Source organism: Salmo salar, chromosome ssa04, assembly GCF_905237065.1.
Source record: "Salmo salar chromosome ssa04, Ssal_v3.1, whole genome shotgun sequence".
In the NCBI taxonomy this organism is placed as follows: domain Eukaryota; kingdom Metazoa; phylum Chordata; class Actinopteri; order Salmoniformes; family Salmonidae; genus Salmo; species Salmo salar.
In genome coordinates this window covers 49,483,051-49,504,512 of record NC_059445.1, presented here as the reverse complement: position 1 = coordinate 49,504,512, position 21,462 = coordinate 49,483,051, and the positions used below count along the sequence as shown (strand labels likewise).

At 40.8% G+C, this 21,462-nt stretch overlaps 1 protein-coding gene across 1 annotated transcript in view; it reads right to left on the bottom strand.

Moving 5' to 3' along the window:
• LOC106603321 (teneurin-1-like) overlaps positions 1-20,759 on the bottom strand; it is a 187,802-nt gene extending 167,043 nt beyond the window's left edge. Inside the window, 1 exon segment of the mRNA XM_014196852.2 lies at positions 20,378-20,759. The gene's annotated coding sequence lies outside the window, so the exon portion shown is untranslated.
• Positions 20,760-21,462: the final 703 nt, after the last annotated feature.

The window sequence follows — 21,462 nt, the reverse complement described above, 5'->3', positions numbered from 1 at the left end:
ATCGCCCAACATCAGTGCCTGACCTCACTGATGCTCTTGTGGCTGAATGGAAGCAAGTCACCCTCAGCAATGTTCCAACATCTAGTGGAAAGCCTTCTCAAAAGAGTGGAGGCTGTTATAGCAACAAGGGAGTGGGACCAACTCCATATTAATGCCCATGATTTTGGAATGAGATGTTTGACGAGCAGGTGTCCACATATTTTTCGTAATGTAGTGTGTCAATTTAACGACGGTCTCCATAAAGCACAGCAAAACAACACCTCATTAAAATATGATTTAGAGAAAACGTATACATGATAGAATAACTTTACCAGGTTGTACGCCCCACCTCCTCCTGTCTATGTCATTATGCAGATACATGACTGACACCAGGTTGGAAATAAATAACTGGGTCTGATAGTGTGGTGAGAGCTAATCCTATTGATTTGAATGCACTGTAAAAAGAAAAAGATCAAACTTAAAGTTAGACTTTGGGATAAAAATGTATAATGTAAACTGTATAACTGATCAATGAACCCTTATACCATGTTTGCTTAAAATAATGCATACAAAATAATATTGCTTAAAAAAATTAAAAATAAATGCTTAAATATGAATAAGATATTTGGTAACAAAAGTGCCATTTCTTAGCTATCTTTTCTGCCAAATATAAATCCTCTGAAATGACATCAACAAATACTGGAAGAGCGAGCGCAGTAGACCTTGAAAAGAGGGAGACCTGAATCTGACTGTCTCCCTCTCCGCAGATACTAGAGCAGTGGAATCAGCTAAGGTAACCTCATCTTCGTAGGTCTAGCTACTAGCGCTAAGCTAGCTTACGTTAGCTAACTGGCTAGCTAAGCTAAGGAACCAGCTACGATAGAAAACCTCCGGTGTCAACTAAATCAGTTACTTTTTGTGGCGAGTGGGTGTAACTTATTGTCGGCATTGATGAACTACTAAAGGCACACCCCATTTCTGTTTTCAAATTGAGAAATAGGCGGAGTTTGACAGTTTTTTGTGCCCAAAGTCAACCTTTAAAATATCAAGGCAAACAGCTACAGTAGGATTTCTAGTTTGCTCAACATTTGGGCATAGCTGCTGAAACAACTTACATTCTCAAGTTGAATTGTATGTTCACTAAACTATGAATTTTAGGTTGAGCGTAGAGGTCTTCACAGATCCACCTGTACCCGAATACCCAAGGGTCTGGATCAAGAATTCAAAATAACATCACGGGTCTGGGTCATATCTGAAATGATTGTCACAGGTCTCGGGTATGTGTAATTTTAACTGACTTGTCCGGAAGGACCCGTACAGATCCGAATGGGACTCCTGCACTAGAGAGAGCAATTGTATAATTTATGCTGCTCTTGCTTTTCACGAGAGTGGAGAGTGGCGCGTGGCGTGTGAAGCTTGTTGTTGTTGTTGTTGGCCAATCATAAGTCAAAGTGGCAATAGGATACAGTCATAGAGCCATTGTGTGTGGAAAAAGTTAGGAGATATCTAAAATCAATGGAAGATGGAATTAAAATGGAATTAAAAGTTCAAGGAGAAGGATAGGCAACAACAACCAGGAGCCAACAGGTAGGCTGCTACTTAATATTCTGAATGGAGTTGTTGTTATTTGTAACTGTGGATGGGAAAGCGCATGCACTGCAGCGTAACATTAGCTAGCTTAACTAGCTTATCCCGGTTTGATGCAGTCAAGACAGGTACTACGTAATCATATTTGATGATAGATAACCTAGCTATGGCAGCTATTAGTCTACTATTGCACAAGTCGGTTTGGTTGGTTGCGGTCTCTCGTCTCTCCCTCCCTCCTCCCTGCTCCCTGTGTCACTTGCTCAAGGAATAGCCCCTCCCCCGCCGGCTAGAGTGGCACCTATCACTCTTTATCAACTCCGGTTAATAAAGTAGCTTAAAAATTGTTTTGCCTTGATAACAGCTTTGCACACTCTTGGCATTCCCTCATCCAGCTTCATGACAAATGCTTTTCCAACAGACTTGAAGGAGTTCCCACATATGCTGAGCACTTGTTGGCTGCTTTTATTTAACTCAATTCATCCCAAACCATCTCATTTGGGTTGAGGTCAAGTGATTGTGGAGGCCAGGTCATCTGATGCAGCACTCAATCACTCTCCTTCTTGGTCAAATAGCCCTTAAACAGCCTGGAGGTGTGTTTTGGGTCATTGTCCTGTTGAAAAACAAATGATAGTCCCACTAAGCGCAAACCAGATGGGATGGCGTATCGCTGCAGAATGCTGTGGTTGCCATACTGGTTAAGTGTGCCTTGAATTCTACATAAATCACCGACAGTGTCACCAGCAAAGCAGCCCACACCATCACACCTCCTCCTTCATGGTGGGAACAACACATGCGGAGATCATCTGTTCACCTACTCTGCGTCTCACAAGGACACGGCTGTTGGAGAAAAGAAATCTCAAATTTGGACTCATCAGACCAAAGGACAGATTTCCATTGCTCGTGCTTCTTGGCCCAAGCAAGTCTCTTCTTATTATTGGTATCCTTTAGTATTGATTTCTTTGCAGCAATTCGACCATGAAGGCCTGATTCACGTAGTCTCCTCTGAACAGTTGATGTTGAGATGTGTCTGTTACTTGAACTCTGAAGCATTTATTTGGGCTGCAATCTGAGGTGAAGTTAACTAATGAACTTATCCTCTGCAGCAGAGGTAACTCTGGGTCTTCCTTTCCTGTGGTGGTCCTCATGAGAGCCAGTTTCATCAAATCAAATTGTATTAGTCACATGCGCTGAATACAACAGGTGTAGGTAGACCTTACAGTGAAATGCTAACTTATGAGCCCCTAACCAACAATGCAGTTTAAAAAAAATACAGATAAGAATAAGAAATAAAAGTAACAAGTAATTAAAGAACAACAGTAAAATAACAATAGCGAGACTATATACGGGGGGTACCGGTACAGAGTCAATGTGCGGGGGTACGGGTTAGTTGAGGTAATATGTACATGTAGCTAGAGTTATTAAAGTGACTATGCATAGATGATGACAACAGAGAGTAGCAGCGGTGTAAAAGAGAGAGGGGGGGGGCTATGCAAATAGTCAGGGTAGCCATTTGATTAGGTTTTCAGGAGTCTTATGGCTTGGTGGTAGAAGCTGTTAAGAAGCCTCTTGGACCTAGACTTGGCGCTCTGGTACCGCTTGCTCTGCGGTAGAAGAGAGAACAGTCTATGACTAGGATGGCTGGAGTCTGACAATTTCTAGGGTCTTCCTCTGACAACGCTTGGTATAGAGGTCCTGGATGGCAGGAAGCTTGGCCCCAGTGACGTACTGGGCCATTCGCACTACCCTCTGTAGTGCCTTGTTGTCGAAGGCTGAGCAGTTGCCATACCAGGCAGTGATGCAACCAGTTAGGATGCTCTCGATGGTGCAGCTGTAGAACCTTTTGAGGATCTGAGGACCCATGCCAAATCTTTTCAGTCTCCTGAGGGGGAATAGGTTTTGTCGTGCCCTCTTCACGACTGGCGTGGTGTGCTTGGACCATAGCGCTTGATGGATTTTGCGAATGTACATGAAAAACTTTCAAAGTTCTTGAAATGTTCCGTATTATTGACTGACCTTCATGTCTTAAAGTAATGATGGCCTGTCATTTCTCTTTGCTTATTTGAGCTGTTCTTGCCATAATATGGACTTGGTCTTTTACCAAATAGGGCTATATTCTGTATACCACCCCTACCTTATCACAACCAGTGGTGTAAAGTATTTAAGTAAAAATACTTGAAAGTACTACTTGAGTAGTATCTGTACTTTACCATTTATAGTTTTGACAACTTTTACTTCACTACATTCCCAAAGAAAATGATGTACTTTTTACTCCCTACTTTTTGCCTGACTGCTTAGCAGGACAGGTAAATGGTCTAATTCACGCATGTATCAAGAGAACATCCCTAGTCATCCCTACTGCCTCTGATCTGGCGGACTAACTAAACACATGCTCCGTTTGTAAATGATGTCTGAGTGTTGGAGCGTGCCCCTAGATATCCGTAAATTTAAAAAAAACAAGAAAATGATGCCGTCTGGTTTTCTTAATATAAGGACATTTTAAAATGATTTATACTTTTACTTTTGATACTTAAGTATATTTTATCAATAACATTTACTTTTGATACTAATTACATTTAAAACCAAATACTTTTACTCAAGTAGGATTTTACTTGGTGACTTTCACTCGAGTCATTTTTTATTAAGGTACGACAATTGGGTACTTTTTCCACCACTGGTCACAACACAAGTGATTGGCTCAAACGGATTAAGAAGGAAAGAAATTCCACAAATTAACAAGGCACGCCTGTTCATTGAAATGCATTCCAGGTGACTACCTCATGAAGCTGGTTGAGAGAATGCCAAGAGTGTGCAAAGCTGTCATCAAGGCAAAAGGTGGCTACTTTGAAGAATCTCAAATATATTTTAATTTGTTTGTTTGACACTTTTTTGGTTACTACATGATTCCATATGTGTTATTTCATAGTTTTGATGTCTTCACCATTATTATACAATGTAGAAAATAGTAAAAATAAAGAAAAACCCTTGAATGAGTAGGTGTCTCCAAACTTTTGACTGGTACTGTAGATAAGAACACACATGCACACACGTAAACACGCACAGCCAGACACAAACAACTATGCATACACACCCACAAGTGTACACACACACACAACCAAATAAATTGTTGACCCAATTCTGGCAAGTCCTACCCAAGGTTGCCATGCTTCATTTCTCTCCAGAGGCAAAATCACCACCACTAATTTAAATGTCTAATAGCATTTTTTTTTTCAACATAAAAGAGTTATTATCATAAATCATTAATATACTGTAAGCTTATTCAGAAATTAGCACATTTGTGGGACATAAAATGTGCAATAGAAGATATATTCCCATAAATAATTGATAAGAATAAGCCTTGAATATATTTGCAATTTTATGCATTATATTATCCTGTGCTTATAGAAATGACTATTGTATTTAAGGGGTTTCCTTGTTTTAAGTGAACAGACTCATGTTTTTCAAAGTCCAATACTCTATCTTTTTTCCTTATGGAAAAAACAGCACTAGAGAATAAAAAGTAGAACATTTAAATAGTGAAAATAAGACATACATTTTAAGTGGCAATCCTCTGGGGCTATAAAACAACAGTGTGTCATAAGCAGTGTCTGGATACAGTGACAAGCAGCAGCAGCAGCCCCACTCGGTCCATTACTGCAGCTCAACCATGTGACAACACTAATCAAACACTGCCTCACCACGTCCCATCGCTAAGTAAAGGCCAATTCATACTTACATGTCCGAAGAGCCGTAAGGGCCCCCCAGCTCATTCTGATAGATTTATGGATGCCTTCAGCACATCTCATAAATGTCTCACCAATGCAGCTCTGCAGGTGGATGTGGCTTCATTCAAGTAGCAGGTACAAAAACTAGTAAGAGACAGAGACATTGTTTTTGCCTGGGTCATATGTAAAGTAAGAAACCCAATATTCTAGAATGGCTATACCCAAACTGGGGGGGTACGCGCAATGCTGTCGGGTGTACGCCAAATAAAAATGTGATTCACATTTTCAAACAGTCCATTTAGATTGTCCAACGGGGCTATACATTTGGGCGATGTTTTTTTTCCTCGCCTGAGTAGCCTCGTTTCACAGCCCAAAATAAAATTCAACCATCTAGTGTTCAGCAAAATAACAATGTCAAATAGAGGTAGCCTAGTCAAATAGTTAACATCCAACCGCATTAACCGTTACTCTCTCGCGGGAATTCCACTAACGGTCCATATGTAGCCAAACATAGCTGCTGCACATTCTGTTTGATCAAAAATTGATAAATGGTTAAAAAAAAAGTAAGGCACGTGTCCATAGAGTCACATATCAGCTCTACTGGTAGTACTGCTACTACCAGCAGTACTACACCTGCACCTGTCAACGACACAAGTTGTTCTGCTTCCACGAGCACATCCAATGCTAGCATCAGTAATTCTACATTTGTTGCTAGCCCAGCTAGCGTGGACACTGACAGTTGTGATTCTTCGCATACAAGCCAGTGAATTCTGTGCATTACAGCTGGATGAGTCAACAGATGTGGCGGCCTGGCACAGCTGCTGGTATATGTTCGTTATGTTTATTGGGGTTCAATTAAGGAAGACATCCTCTTCTGGAAACCAGGACAACAGGAGAGGGTATTTTTTAAGTACTGGATAGCTTTGTGACATCAAATGGGCTTTGGTGGTCAAGATATGTTGGTATCTTTACTGATGGTGCAAAAGCCATGACAGGGAGACATAGCGGAGTGGTAATGCCCGTGCAAGCAGTTGCTCCCGATGCCACTTGGGTACACTGCAGCATCCACCAAAAGGCTCTTGCTGCTAAGGGAATCATTGTATGATTTTCTGTGTGCAAATGAACTCAAGCTTACGGACAATGTCAAATGTAATATAGCGAAGCACCTAAGCTGGGTGCACAATTATGCAGGTACTTTCCCGAAACGGACAACACAAACTGGATTTGTTATCCCTTTCCTGCCCTGCCTCCAGTCCACTTACCGATATCTGAACAAGAGAGCCTCATCGAAATTGGTGAGTTATTAACAAATAAGGTTTTATATGTAAGATGGCTAAATAAAGAGCAAAATTATTGATTATTATTATTTGTGCCCTGGTCCTATAAGAGCTCTTTGTCACTTCCCACGAGCCAGGTTGTGACAAAAACTCACACTCATTCTTATGTTTAATAAATGTATCGTATAGTGTGTGTGTGTGTGTGTGTGGGGCAGGCTTACAATGATGGCAAAAAAAACAACATTTGAGTGCGCGCTGACCCTGGTGCTAGAGGGGGTACGCAGCTGGAGGTTGAATGTTTGAAGGGGTACGGGACTATCCATTTTTTTGTATGGAAACCCAGGAAGCGTGAACTACAGTGAGGAAAAAAGTATTTGATCCCCTGCTGATTTTGTACGTTTGCCCACTGACAAAGAAATGATCAGTCTATAATTTTAATGGTAGGTTTATTTGAACAGTGAGAGACAGAATAACAACAAAAAAATCCAGAAAAACACATGTCAAAAATGTAATAAATTGATTTGCATAAATGAGGGAAATAAGTATTTGACCCCCTCTCAATCAGAAAGATTTATGGCTCCCAGGTGTCTTTTATACAGGTAACGAGCTGAGATTAGGAGCACACTCTTAAAGGGAGTGCTCCTAATCTCAGTTTGTTACCTGTATAAAAAGACACCTGTCCACAGAATCAATCAAGTCAATCAGATTCCAAACTCTCCACCATGGCCAAGACCAAAGAGCTCTCCAAGGATGTCAGAGACAAGATTGTAGACCTACACAAGGCTGGAATGGGCTACTAGACCATCGCCAAGCAGCTTGGTGAGAAGGTGACAACAGTTGGTGCGATTATTCGCAAATGGAAGAAACACAAAATAACTGTCAATCTCCCTCGGCCTGGGGCTCCATGCAAGATCTCACCTCGTGGAGTTGCAATGATCATGGGGACGGTGAGGAATCAGCCCAGAACTACACGGGAGGATCTTGTCAATGATCTCAAGGCAGCTGGGACCATAGTCACCAAGAAAACAATTGGTAACACACTATGCCGTGAAGGACTGAAATCCTGCAGCGCCCGCAAGGTCCCCCTGCTCAAGAAAGCACATATACATGCCCATCTGAAGTTTGCCAATGAACATCTGAATGATTCAGAGGACAACTGGGTGAAAGTGTTGTGGTCAGATGAGACCAAAATGGAGCTCTTTGGCATCAACTCAACTCGCCGTGTTTGGAGGAGGAGGAATGCTGCCTATGACCTGAAGAACACCATCCCTACCGTCAAACATGGAGGTGGAAACATTATGCTTATCAAAGGGACGATGGATGGGGCCATGTACTGTCAAATCTTGGGTGAGAACCTCCTTCCCTCAGCCAGGGCATTGAAAATGGGTCATAGATGGGTATTCCAGCATGACAATGACCCAAAACACACAGCCAAGGCAACAAAGGAGTGGCTCACGAAGAAGCACATTAAGGTCCTGGAGTGGCCTAGCCAGTCTCCAGACCTTAATCCCATAGAAAATCTGTGGAGGGAGCTGAAGGTTCGAGTTGCCAAACGTCAGCCTCGAAACCTTAATGACTTGGAGAAGATCTGCAAAGAGGAGTGGGACAAAATCCTTCATGAGATGTGTGCAAACCTGGTGGCCAACTACAAGAAACGTCTGACCTCTGATTGCCAACAAGGGTTTTGCCACCAAGTACTAAGTCATGTTTTGCAGAGGGGTCAAATACTTATTTCCCTCATTAAAATGCAAATGAATTTATAACATTTTTAACATGCGTTTTTCTGGATTTTTTTGTTGTTATTCTGTCTCGCACTGTTCAAATAAACCTACCATTAAAAATTATAGACTGATCATTTCTTTGTCAGTGGGCAAATGTACAAAATCAGCAGGGGATCAAATTATTTTTTCCCTCACTGTATAGTATAGAGATGATCCAATACTAGGTTATTCCCAGTACACCAGCTCTGCTCTGTCCATTCCACCAGGGAAGACAGGAGTCCAATTAAGTGAGAGTGCTAGGATTGTTTTGACCCTGAGTGACACCTGTCCCTTCACATGGAGTTGTCACAGCTTGCAGAGCGGAGCAGAGTGGGGGACTGGATGTACTATAATAATGGATTACAGCTTAATAACACGTAGAGTAGACCTCTCGTTCCCTCTCGATGTTTCTTGCTTGCTAGCCTCTTTACATCACACTGTTGTACATTCACAGCATACAACTATATGGTTCTTCTCCTCTCCTCTTTGATTGCTGTTGCATACAGTAGGTGAATTGGTGAAATGGAATTGTATAACATGGCCTTCAGAGCAATAAACTGGACCCACACATCAGTAAATAACTTTTTACGTGCTTCGTTGCTGATTGGTGAACTGTCAGTTCTTGTTTTGACTATAAAAAATGTGTAGTTACTGTTACGCTCATCAAATGTAGCACTGTTCTCCAAGTAATCATTCACAGCCAACATCTAATGGGCGTCTACAACTAGAGACAGACGTACACCCACAGCACTGTTTTGGATGCCGGGACCCACTGCACTTGACTGTCGCCTCGTCCTTTGCTCTTCTACAACTCTGGGGTCTCGTACTCGATCATCATCTTTCACCTTGTCACAGGGCAGGCAGGCCTGTGAAGATATCACTCTCTCTCCCCACCCGAACACCAGTTCTAATGAAGCAGGCCCAGGAATGGAGGAGGCAAGGGGAGGCACTGAAATCTTCTCTTTCCTACACTGTTATGCGCAAATGAAAGGTGACTGACTCTTCCTAATGCAATAACCATTTTCAGAATGTAGCACAAGCCGCATCTCCTGAGAAAGTAATCCATTGACACAGGTTCAACTTTTGCAGCTTTGCAGAATATTTGAGGTTACGACCTGACAGGCAGCATGTTTCACTGTGACTTTCCCGTTGTGCTTTGACACCTACGGATCGTAAACATTCACAGGGTGCTCTGGGTTGTCACAGCGCCTAATGGACTGTTAGCTACATGAGGCTATCAAATTAAGTGCTGAAGGCATTGATTTATCTCCTTTAAAGATACATGTTTGTTTCTGGGGCTCAAAAGAGGCCCAATGCGTCAGCCTGCTGTTCATAGAAGATTGGATTCCCTAAAATTATAAACCTAATACTCTACAAAGATGTAATGGTAGGAATTAAAGTATATAACACAGTGTATTAGACAATAACTACAAAAAACAAAAATGAAAGCCTATGGTGTGCTTGATGGTGAGTACATGTATGCATAATTCAATATTACCGAGGATAACCATGGGCGATACAATAGTCTTGTCCACCAGCTGTCTACCGTACCCATTTACGGAACAATGTCTGTTACGATTATCTGTTACGAATGAGATGACACCCTAATATTTCCTGTAATCTGAGTAGTAGCAATTGATTTCTTCTGCTCCTTGTAGGCTATTGTACGCAGCCTCTAACTCAGGGGAGCTCCTCCCTTATACAAACATCTAATGGTGTGATTCGTTAAGCAACCTGACAGTAACCTTTTTATCAGCAAGCCCCATGGCAACCCACCCAGAATGTGGGCAGATCTAGCTCAACATGAAATTCAGTTTGCTAGGCTTAGAAGCATGGCATGTATCACCCTATGCAGAAATGCTTGGTGGTTTATGGGAACTAGTACAAGCCTTTTATTGGCTGGTTTCATTTGCAGTTTGACGAATGGTACAACTGGTTTTAAGGGTGCTCCCCACCATTTCTGGTCCTGAAGTTCAGAGCAAATTACACAAGCAATCTCTGTTCTTATGCTCTAAACTGCCAGTAGACATTGAAACATAATGGACTTGAACTGAAAGCACTAGAACTATGATTTGAAAACACCTGGAGAGTTCTTGCTAGAGTCTGTGGGTGGTACCGCTGTTTATATCAGAGGACATGATCACTCTTGACAACACTGTTTCAATGTTTAAATACAAATCATTGAGAGAGTAAAACCTGTATGGAAATACTGTATGTCAAAGAATCAAATGGTATGCCATAGATGGAAAAAAGAAAGAACACATGGTTGCGTGGTACCAGTGAAATGAGTCGTGTGCATTTTCACATAAAAGCTTTTTGAGTAATTGGCCAACGCACACAACATGGATCTCAAGATGGATTACAACAGGAGCACTGATGTTTTTCTTGATGCTCGCTCACATTACAAGCCTAGTTTGGGGCACCAGGGTTATCAGTAAAGTAGAGGGATCTCTTATGAGAATGGCATCTTATTGTAAGGATGAATAGATCACTCCTATAAAAGGCATACATCCACTTTATTCCAAAGCCATGTATCAAATGGAGGAATGTACAGAGGCATTACTCTGACACGTGCGCTTTTGCCAGGCACCAGCTAACAATTTATTGCATGACCCACAGCTTCCACTTTCAGGGTCCTCATTGCATTGTGCTGCAGCTGCAAATCGGCCATTTAGAGTGTAAGAAGGTGTCACTCAGAATCTTCCAATGTCAAATGTCTGTATGACACTCACGCTTTAGTCATCTCTCAACAGTCTACCATTTGACATTCAACTTTGGCTCCATCCTTCCCTCATGGACAAGCCCTTAGATGCAACACATTCACTATCCTTACCGTCACGTCTGTCAAGCCCCTCTCCACTGTGCGTTCCCCCATGCATCGCAGCTGGCTGCTCCCAGTCTTCCATCCACTCTGCTAGGCCGGCCCTTCCAAAGCCCGTCCCTCAAACCAATCATCTGTGCTAGACATGAAATATATGTGCCATGTACTGAACACACTAAATCACACACCAGTCAAAACTCATTTGAAAAAATATAAGACAGTCATTTCCTCTTCGTCATCATCATTCGTTTATTTCACTTTGGTGCGTTACTGTAGTTTACTTGAATAATCTCCACAGCAGAGCTTCCTTATCCTTGCACGTTGTTCTGAATCATCTAATCATCAGAAAGCATCTTGTCTGGTCCTTTGTTCTGATCCCTCTGTGATAAGAACCAGAGATCTTAATAGATATCACTGAGTTCTTTTGTGAGTCAATATTTGTAGATGTTGTTACTGTAGCTCTTCTGTTGTAAGACTCCAGTGGACCAGATGCACTCCCTTTGTTCATTGGTCTCTAGTGGCGAGGTAAACTTTGAAAATCTTCAGTTGTTGAAAACAAACACTATTTTGTTTTGTCTGATACCAGCTCCACTTTATTCAAACCTAGAGTCATTAGTCTCAGTTTATACATAATGTAAATCGAATGGGAAAGGTAAGCAAAATAATTTAAAGGAAAAGTTTAATTCCTCCTCATTAGCATTTAAAGAGAACAACAGAAGCTGATCAACTTTCTCCCTAGAGTCCAATTAATATATTTGAGCAAACACTTTTTGGATAGGTTATACAAGTGCAAACAAATACGACATTGGGTTTTCCACACACAGAACTCAAAGATATCTCTGGTATCAAGAGCTCTTCAAAATCTCTTTTAACCTCTAGCCTACACATGTTGCTGTATTGAACACAGGTGCTTTTTCAAAGTACAGTAAATCATGGTTCAATGGTTCCTTGAATGAAGAAAGGAGCTCCTGCCTAAGCCAAGTACTGTATATAATTTTCATATAGTAATTTAACTGACACTCTTATCCAGAGCAACTTACAAGAGCAATTAGGGTTAAGTGCCTTGCTCAAGGGCATATGTTTTTCACCTAGTCAACTCAGGGATTCAAACCAGCGACCTTTCAGTTACTGGCCCAACTAGGCTACCTGCCACCCATAAGAGATGTAGTGTGTCACTCTACTGTATGGCATGTTACAAGTTATGGTGTAGTACTGATATTCACTTTATGACTATATCCTCTCAAGTCAAGAGAGACTTGACGGATGTGCAGGTCCTGGGCTGGTGTGTACCACGTGGTCTGCGGTTGTGAGGCCGGTAGGACATACTGCCAAATTCTCTAAAACGACGTTTGAAGTGACTTATGGTAGAGAAATTAACATTTAATTCTCTATCATCAGCTCTGGTGGACATGCCTGCAGTCAATACATCTGTGACAAAACTGCACTTTTTAGAGTGCCTTTTATTGTCCGCAGCACAAGGTGCACCTGTGTAATGATCAAGCTGTTTAAATCAGCTTTTTGATATGCCACACCTGTCAGGTTGATGGATTATCTTGGCAAAGAAGAAATGCTCCCTAACAGAGACGTAAACAAATTTGTGCCCAAAATGAGAGAAATCAGCTTTTGGTTTGCATAAAATATTTCTGGTATCTTTTATTTCAGCTCATGAAACACAGGACAAATACTTTACATGTTGAGTTTATATTTCTGTTCAGTGTAATTTGTTTTTAAACTGGATCATTTATATCAATACCATTTAGAGACTCAAAAAACAGTAATTGTTTAGTCTCAACTACTATATGATCAGTACCTTCCTGATAAAAACTAAATCTAGAAATGCATGAAGCCAAACTAACATGACCCAAATTATATAGGTTAATATGGGGACATAACACCATGTACAAGATAGATTTAAACAAATATGGTTACTGTATGGAAAGGTACTGTAGGTAGAGTAAGCCACCGCTGAAGTGGGAGGCTATGGAGAGGATGGTGGGGGGGGGGGGGTGAAATTATTACCTTTGCTGTAAAGACTACAATCCCTTTGACTACAGGGTATGCCAATGGCATAATTTGAGAAGAAAAATGTACAGCGATCAACAGACAAGCATGGGTGGAAGAGGTGGAGACAAATCATTGAATAGAAAATAGGCAGTTGACGTTGGGCAGAAAAGGCTGTTATACAACCACATGATACGGGGAGAAAACAAAATATTATAAACTATGGGAAATATTACTCAAAAACTTCAATTCAGATTCAGTTTTTATTTTATCAGTTGAATACAAAGTGAACATAAATAACTCAGAATAAGGTTAGGCAGACATGAAAACAATTGGTTGTTTCAATGCCAATGGGAGAGAGGGAGAGTTCATATTTGATGCAACTTCTAAGTAGTGATATAACTACAAATACCAGCGCTACCAACAGTACCACCTTCACCACAACCAATACTGACACTAAACCATATATTACCAGGGCAAGTGAACAACAGACCATATGTATTTACTGAATTTAATGGTTCTGAAACTATGTGATAATGTATTAGGAATTCATAACCAGACCTGTAAATAAAGTGTCACCTTGTACTTTTCTGCAAAAAGGCAGGCCATACTCGACAATGTGTCTCATACATTGAGAAGATATGCCTAGGGGTTGTCATTGAGGAGGTCAACATCACATTACTTCCATTTAAGAATTGCAAATATGCATACTAATACTCTTGTTTTCACCACCTTTAGACATCAAATGTCCCACCAATATGTTTCCATATTTCCTTGGACATTAAAAGAAAGAATAACCCAACGGCATCTCCCATTAGTTAAATATTTTTTACATTTTATTAATTTAGCAGATGGTCTTATCCAGAGAAACTTACAGTTGTAAATGCATACATTTTTCATACTGGTTCTGCGTGGGAATCTAACCCACAACCCTGGCGTTGCAAGCTCCATGCTCTACCAACTGAGATACACGGGACCCCATGGGAATATACAGTACCAGTCTAAAGTTTGGACACACCTACTCATTCAAGGGTTTTTCTTTATTTGTACTATGTTCTACATTACAGAATAATAGTGAAGACATCAAAACTATGAAATAACACATATGGAATCATGTAGTAACCAAAGAAGTGTTAAACAAATCAAAATATATTTTATTTTTGAGATTCTTCAAAGTAGCCACCCTTTGCACACTCTTGACATTCTCTCAACCAGCTTCACCTGGAATGTTTTTCCAACAGTCTTGAAGGAGTGTGCTATTGACAAGCTGACTGCGGGAATGTCCTCCAGAGCTGTTGCTAGAGAATTGAATTTTAATTTCTCTACCATAAGCCGCATCCAATGTCGTTTTAGAGAATTTGTCCTAACAACCGCAGACCACGTGTATGGCATCATGTGGGCGAGCGGTTTGTTGACGTCAACATTGTGAACAGAGTGCCCCATGATGGCGATAGGGTTATGTATGGGTAGGCATAAGCTACAGACAACGAACACAAATACATTTTATCCATGGCAATTTGAATGCACAAAGATAACGTGACAAGATCCTGAGGCCCATTGTCGTGCCATTCATCCGCGGCCATCCCCTCAAGTTTAAGCATTATAATGCACGACCCCATGTTGCAAAAATCTGTACACAATTCCTGGAAGCTGAAAATGTCCCAGTTCTTCCATGGCCTGCATACTCACCAGACATTGAGCATGTATGGGATGCTCTGGATCAATGTGTACAACAGCATGTTCTACAGTCGTGGCCAAAAGTTGAGAGTTTTGACACAAATATTAATTTCCGCAAAGTTTGCTGCTTCAGTGTCTTTAGGTATTTTTGTCAGATGTTACTATGGAATACTTAAGTATATTTACAAGCATTTCATAAGTGTCAAAGGCTTTTATTGAAAATTACATGAAGTTGATGCAAAGAGTCAATATTTACAGTGTTGACCCTTCTTTTTCAAGACCTCTGCAATCCGCCCTGGCATGCTGCCAATTAACTTCTGGGCCACATCCTGACTGATGGCAGCCCATTCTTGCATAATTAATGCTTGGAGTTTGTCAGAATTTGTGGGTTTTTGTTTGTCCACCCCGCCTCTTGAGGATTGACCACAAGTTCTCAATGGGATTAAAGTCTGGGGAGTTTCCTGGCCATGGACCCAAAATATCGATGTTTTGTTCCCCCGAGCCACTTAGTTATCACTTTTGCCTTATGGCAAGGTGATCCATCATGCTGGAAAAGGCATTGTTCGTCACCAAACTGTTCCTGGATGGTTGGGAGAAGTTACTGTCGGAGGATGTGTTGGTACCATTCTTTATTCAAGGCTGTGTTGAGCCCACTCCCTTGGCTGAGAAGCAACCCCACACATGAATGGTCTCAGGATGCTTTACTGTTGGCATGACACAGGACTGATGGTAGCGCTCACCTTGTCTTCTCTGGACAAGCTTTTTTCCGGATGCCCCAAACAATCGGAAAGGGGATTCATCAGAGAAAATGACTTTACCCCAGTCCTCAGCAGTCCAATCACTGTACCTTTTGCAGAATATCAGTCTGTTCCTGATGTTTTTCCTGGAGAGAAGTGGCTTCTTTGCTGCCCTTCTTGACACCAGGCCATCCTCCAAAAGTCTTCGCCTCACTGTGCAGGCAGATGCACGCACACCTGCCTGCTGCCATTCCTGAGCAAGCTCTGTATTGGTGGTGCCTCGATCCCGCAGCTGAATCAACTTTAGGAGACGGTCCTGGCGCTTGCTTCACTTTCTTGGGCACCCTGAAGCCTTCTTCACAACAATTGAACTGCTCTCCTTGAAGTTCTTGATGATCCGATAAATGGTTGATTTAGGTGCAATCTTACTGGCAGCAATATCCTTGCCTGTGAAGCCCTTTTTGTGCAAAGCAATGATGATGGCACGTGTTTCCTTACAGGTAACCATGTTTGACAGAGGAAGAACAATGATTCCAAGCACCACCCTCCTTTTGAAGCTTCCAGTCTGTTAATCGAACTCAATCAGCATGACAGAGTGATCTCCAGCCTTGTCCTCGTCAACACTCACACCTATGTTAATGCAAGAATCACTGACATGCTGTCAGCTGGTCCTTTTGTGGCAGGGCTGAAATGCAGTGGAAATGTTTTTGGGATTTCAGTTCATTTGCATGGCAAAGAGGGACTTGGCAATTCATTGCAATTCATCTGATCACTCTTCATAACATTCTGGAGTATATGCAAATTGCCATCATGCAAACTGAGGCAGCAGATTTTGTGAAAATGAATATGTGTCATTCTCAAAACTTTTGGCCACGACTGTAGTTCCCGACAATATCCAGCAACTTCGCACAGACATTGAAGGGGAGTGGGACAACATTCAACAGGCCATAATCAACAGCCTGATCAACTCTATGCGAAGGAGATGTGTCACGCTGCATGAAGCAAATGGTGGTCACACCAGATACTGACTGGTATTCTGATCTACGCCCGTACCTTTTATTTTAAGGTATCTTTGACCAACAGATGCATATCTGTATTCCCAGTCATGTGAAATCCATAGATTAGGGCCTAATGAATTAATTTCAATTGACTGAGTTCCTTATATGAACTGTAACTCAGTAAAATCTTTAAAATTGTTTTGTTGCATTTATATTTTTGTTCAGTATAATAACTGAAGGTTTCTTTTGTGAAATGAAGGTCTAGAAACAAAAGCACTGTTGGCGTTATTAAATATATATTAAAGATAGATTATGCAGAAGACTAACCAAGTGCAATGACTTGTTTTGATATGTAAGATGGGCAGGTCTTGCTTTAGCATCATACAAATCAAACTGTGTTTCTCTACAATCTGTAAAACCTATTCTGAATCTTAGCTGATGTGCTTAGACATAAATGCAGAATAACATAAGCAAGCTTTTTATGTCCTAATCATTTCAAAACTTGCATTTGTGCGTTTCTCTAGGGCTGGAAATGACCAGGGACCTCAAAATACGATATTATCACGATACTTAGGTGGGTCATTCCACGAAAGGAGTGTCTTTTGCGTCCCTTTGATATTTCAATTATAAATTGTACACAAATATTGAATTTTAAAAGCTTGAAACACTGAGTTTTCAATAATTTATATTTTGTATATGAATAAAGACTTGCTAAAGTGCCAAAATGCAGTGTTCACGATCATTGTAAAGCCCTTGTTATTTTGTTGCTTTGACAAAGTAATTTCTGAAGATGATTATTTATTTAATGTGATTAATTTTAAGTTTAACAAAAACCCTGTCCCTAATTTTAAGGTCAACCCTGTTACGGACACAAAACTCTCATTTTAATATGGTGAAACTATTCCTTTCAAAATAGTTTTTTTCAAAAGTAACATTGAACGGTCAAATCATAGTGTAAAAGCAGGTGAGCTGCTTGTACTCTTTTTGGACATGTTCTGGTGTTTTGTGGTGTGAAACTAAGCGGGTTGAGCATAAAAAGGTCAACCCTGTTACATTAAAATGTTTGTCATTTAGTATTCACTCTTATTCAGAGTGACTTAAAGTGAGTGCATTCATCTTAAGATAGCTAGGTGGGACAACCACATATCACAGGCATAGAAAGTACATTTCTCCTCAAAGTAGCTGTCAGAAAAGTCAGAGCTAGTAAGGGGGATTATTTAAGATACTCTTTGAAGAGGTAGGGTTTCAGATGTTTTTGGAAGATAGGCAGGGGCTCTGCTGTCCTAGCTTCAGGGGGAAGCTGGTTTCACCATTAGGGTGCCTGGACAGAGAAGAGCTTGGACTGGACTGAGCAGGAGCTGCTCTCCAGTAGTGGTGGGAGGGCCAAAAGACCAGAGGAGCCAGAATGGAGTGCTCTGGTTAAGGTCTAGGGTTTGAGCATAGCCTGAAGGTTGGGAGGGGCAGTTCCTCTTGCTGTTCCATAGGCAAGTACCATGGTCTTGTAGTGGATGCGAGCTTCGACTGGAAGCCAGTGGAGTGTGCGGAGGAGCGGGGTGACATGGGAGAACTTGGGAAGGTTAAACACCAGGTAGGCTGCAGCATTCTGGATATGCTGCAGGTGTTTGATGGCACATAGATAGACAGGCTAGAAATGTTTTAACAATTAAAATAATGTCAAGCTTGCAATCAATTGCCCCTCCCTGTTTCACACAACAAGCTTCCATTCCCCCTGTCAAAAGGGAATTTATGGCTGATTTGAGATGTCATCAACTCTTACTTTATTTGACACTTAATAGGCACTTACTATAGTGTTTTTATAATTGAACCTCTTGAGATGGGAAAACATGTTTTTGATGAAGTGCCCTTTATGACAGAATGTTTTTTTGCACCAAGTTACACTACTTATTAAAAAGGAACCTAATTGGCGGAATGAAGCAGGTGCCGGTACACTATGTATTTCAATTCTCACGATTCTATATGTATTGCGATTTGTTACTGCAATTTTATTGTGATCTGATGTTCCAAACATATTGCTCACTTTATGTCTGCAGCAGAGAGACAGGAGATAGCACAGCAAGAGAAAATGTGTTTTGATCAGTCTTGAAAATAAAAGTGCTGAAAACATATTGACTCACTATTATTTCAAAAGAAGATGGATAACAAGCTATAAGATGAAAAATACTGTAGTTTTGGCACTGGTACAGCCGACTAGCGTTAGCTAACGCTACCTAGCAACAACAACAAAAAGTCCCAGTATTGATATAATATCATCCAAAATAATATTGCGATATGTAACAGTAGCTATTTTTTTCCCAATATTTTTCTCTACAGCTAAACCCAGTGATTAAATTGAAATGGGTGAGAAATAAGGCAAGGGAAGACTGGCTGCTTGATGATGTACAATGTAAACCATACTGAATTCAGGGTACAGTACATGACTTCTCAAAACACACTGGGACTTGCTTGTATAGATTTTAAACTCAATAACTCAACAAAAAAAAAAATGACTGTGTCCTTTTATCTAGAAAATGAACTGTGGTCACACTGTTTATCAATCCAATAGGCCTACTGGTATTTAGATTTTAGAGCTGCGTTTTATTCGGATGATATTCGGATTGATCTATTCAAGAGGTTCATAGCATTTGATAAGAATACCAAGAATATCATCCATTACACTACATGAGGTAGGCTTACATAACGGTACATGAATATGGCTTTCGCATAGCACATCTGCAGTGGTTTCATCTAGCCTACTCAATGCAGATTAATATAATTAACATTTTCCAAAAATGCAGTAATGGAAGCTCAGCATTGCCTCTGACTATAATAGCCCAGAGCCTGTGTGTTTCAGGTGGCTCCTGAGAGCAAATGAATGCCAATAAATGCCATCATACTCAGTAGCGTTATCATGTAAAAAAAAAAAAACATAATTGCAGGTAACATATATGTAACAGTTGTTTTCAATTAAACACATGTTATTAAAGCTATTACTGGACACGGCTGAGTAAGAAATATGTCAGATGCCAGTTTCAGACGGGTCTGTCTTGCACATTGCACAAGGTTGTCAACAGATAGCAGCAATTGTACAACCTGTCATAGATACAATTCAGATATTATTATAAAAATGATTTTGTTTGTTTCATCTTTGAAAGTTGTCAAATATATTTTGTTTCTGGTCATGACATCAAGCCAAGTGCATTAGTATAACATTTTACATAGGCTACTTGTCTGCATCTTTACCCGAGAAAGCTGATCGACTGATACTGATAATTCTATATTCGCAGAACTGCCGACATTACTGAATGTATAATACTACTACTAGGCTACACACTACTAACAATACGATACACAAGTTAAGCTACATTATAGCCTAACCTTAACGTACACAATGTAAGCCTAATAAATATATTGTAATGCACTGGTTCATTGCTGCCCAACATGGCAACTCCAATTACCTTGCTGTCTGTAAAGTTTACGGGACAGGTGGAGTCTGTAGCCGTTAGCGAAATGGTCATGTTTAGGTTGGCTACGACAGAATGTCCTTTCCTCAGAGTTGGTATCACCAGCTAGGAACATAAAGATAATGTCCATTAGCACCACGGGCCCACCGAATGGGAATATCCCATAGCCTAGACGGCACCTTGTGTATTGATACGGGGCTATCACTGCACTCACTATAGCCTACAATCCCTTTCTCGAATGTTTTTGCACCTGAGGATACCACGATTCAGGAGCGATACAGTAGAATATAGCGCGCCACGTAGCAATTCTACGATAGACACAGGCTGAAAGCAGTAGCTAGTAGACAAATGGCTCACCTTTTCGTGATGTGACCATACCGGAGGCTTATTCCCATGCCATAGTTTCACTTCATTAGAAATAAGAAGAAGACTGTTCACATTATTATATGCTGTATCCTCGTGTATCCTTGGCAAATAACGCAATGATGACGGTTGAGCTACGCTCGCTTCAGCTGAATAGGCTATGATGCTCCGGTGAATGTGTCGAAGAGAATGGCAAGACAGCGTTTGATATGTAGAGCGGAACGCGTGTGATTAGCTTTTTTCTAATGGTTAGGATTCAACTGTTCATCTTTAAAAAAAATCTTCCCTGGTGGACACAATCACCAACTCAGCATCATTGGAATATACCATAAGCTACAGAGAAGAAGGGGGTGTGGCACCGGTGAGCAATAATTTCACCATCCAACACAGCCAGCCTGACGAGGTAAGGTCAGTGGCGTACCGCAGTTTCGCGGGGCGTCCGCAAGGTCTGAGCAAGAGCCCCTTTTCTGGGGGGGAAACAGTGCTACGCATCCGACAATTCTACACATTTTGCAATGAGGCTGAGAGAAAATGTTGCTGTTTAAAAGCTAATTTCAGTACTTGTTGCATTTACAACTTGTTTTAGTCCTCTGGTCTACTGATTTCAGTAAGTATACCGTATGGCTGTGGATTGACTGCATTGTTTGAATGGAATGTTGGCTTATTGGCAGTTCATTTGGTTGGGGGCCAATGTGCTTAAAATTTGAATAAAATGAGTGTTTCAGCTTGAATAGATATTGATGAACATTGCAAAGGTAGTTCTCCCTCCCTTATAATGGTAGGCTTGTGTAGTGTTATTCAAAAAACTGCTTTTAAATGTTGTATAATTGTCCAATTAATGATGATGATGATAATCATGACCTTTAGTATTATTATGGTTGTTGTTATTAGTAGGCTATTAAAGGCCATGTTGCAAGTTAAATTTGCCAATATAATTAGAATATACACCCCTTTGTAAATAGCAATACAATTAAACGTTTCTTTTTTGGGGTTTTCTAAAGAAAAACGCCCCCTCGAGTGCAGGACGCAGCCTGTAATTTTGCCTGTGACATTTGTTCAAGTGAAGATGCCGGTTCTAC